The 2091-nt window shown below is 40.1% G+C and overlaps 1 pseudogene; it reads right to left on the reverse strand.

Annotated features, from left to right (window-relative positions):
- Positions 1–210: 210 nt before the first annotated feature.
- LOC130022406 (ubiquitin-conjugating enzyme E2 L3-like) lies at positions 211–666 on the reverse strand (annotated as a pseudogene).
- Positions 667–2091: the final 1425 nt, after the last annotated feature.

The following is a 2091-nucleotide window of genomic DNA, read 5'->3' on the forward strand; positions in this document are numbered from 1 at the left end:
CTATTGCTCCAGCCCCAACAGCTTAAATTTTTAATCCTTTCTTCACAGGTAACCTAGACCACTTTTGATTAAGAAAACTGTAGAAAGTTAGAAACTGCCATAAGCAAATACCAGGTGGTGGCACATGTCAATCTTCCAGAGTCCTTGCCAGTGTTTGAATGCACTGCTCGGAGTCTCTGCTCACACTTGCTGGAATCAATCATGACAGATTTAGTCCATGGGCTGCTTTTCCCCATATTTCTTTGTAAACGCTTCAGCATTCTTATAGATATTTTTTATGGTCCTTAGAGTATTCTTCAGTTAGGTCAGCCTGAAGCGGGTGCTCAGGCTAGGAGTCGTTCACCAGTGACTTGATTACTTGGCCGGTTTTGGTTTTTGGCTTCCTGTTTTCAGCACTAATTACTGGCAGACAGACCTGCCCTTTTCATCAACGTTTGGGTGACAGATGTTTGTTTTAAATGTGATCTTTAGTGGTTTGAAGGGGTACTCTGGTGAAAATTTTATTTCGATTCTGAAAGCCCCCTTATCATATGGAGCATTGTCAGGAACAATAAGCCCTTGCCAAGTCAATAAATTGGCTTTATCAACCTGGATGTTACAAAAGCTTTTCATTCTACATTTGTGGATTTCTTCAAGCTCCTTCATCAGCCTCCTGCTGTCCACCATCTTGGATCTGATGCTGCTGCTTCTATTTTTTAAAAAAATTTTAATGAAACACTGTGGGATATAATTACAGACTTACACACTTTTGTGATTATGTCTCAGTTATACAATGGTCAAATACCTGTCCCTCCACCAGAGCCCATTCTCCACCACCAATGTTCCCAGTATCCCTCCCTCCACCCCTACCCCATCTCCCTCCCTGCCTCTGTGGCAGGCACATTCCCCTTTACTTTCTCTTTTTGGGTGCTATAGTTTGTAATACAGGTAATAAGTGGTCATCCTGTCCAGTTTATAGTCTACTTTCAGCAAACATCTCTTATTCAGAGCAAGAGGACTGGGCATATAGTTGCATGCAAAGTTTGTGTTAAACTTCTAGCAGTTTAGAAGAAATTTTAAAATCTCCAGAATGAGATATCAGATGCTAGAAAAGGGTAACCTGGATGTGGTGAGGCTGAACTTAACAATATGAGAAATACTTGAAAAAAATCTATAGAATGCCTGATACATGCCTTAGTATTTTCTTGTTTAAGCTAGATTACCTGTTTTTATCATAGTAGACATCACTTGAATAAATGAGATTGCCCCGGAGAACATTTGGGATGATAAACATACTGAGAAAATCTAGCAGAGAGGAAAAAGATTGGCTAACAAAATGCTTTTTTATTTTTACTTATTTAATTTTATTTTATTTTTGCTTTTTGGGTCACACCCAACGATGCACAGGGGTTACTCCTGACTCTGCACTCAGGAACCACCCCTGGCGGTGCTCAGGGGACCATATGGGATGCTGGGAATGAAACCCGGGTCGGCCGGGTGTAAGGCAAACTCCCTACGCACTGTACTATTGCTCCAGCCCCACAAAATGCTTTTTTAGAGGTCAGAGTGGAAACTGAGAAGTTTGAGCAATTCTTTTGAAGATAAAACAATCAAAATTTCTTAACACAGATAAGAATTTAATATACAAAATGATTTAGTAGTGTAAATATGCACATCAAGGAATACCCAAATAACTTGGTGGCATATTAAATATTTCTCCATTTTCTATTTCATAGAATTCTTCTTAAAGCTCATGTTGCCATTATTTTCATAAAGGAAATTCTCTCCAGTGTCCTTTGCTCTGTTTAGCCTTTGTTTTTCTTTTTTGGGTCACACCTGGCGATGCTCAGGGGTTACTCCTGACTTTGCACTCAGGAATCACTACTGGCAGTGATCACGGGAATGTAATGGGATGCTTGGAATCGAACCCGGTCGGCTGCATGCGAGGCAAATGCCCTACCCACTGTGCTATCACTCCAACCTCGCTCTGTTTAGCCTTTTGTTAGAAAACATGACCTATCTTTGGAGCCGCAAATGTTCCTCACTCAGAAAGATACCATCCATAATTTAATGTTCTGTTGTAACTTTGAATATTTAATTAGTTTCATTTGA

The sequence above is a fragment of the Sorex fumeus genome, unplaced genomic scaffold, assembly GCF_029834395.1.
Source record: "Sorex fumeus unplaced genomic scaffold, SorFum_2.1 ptg000002l, whole genome shotgun sequence".
Classification (NCBI taxonomy): Eukaryota; Metazoa; Chordata; class Mammalia; order Eulipotyphla; family Soricidae; genus Sorex; species Sorex fumeus.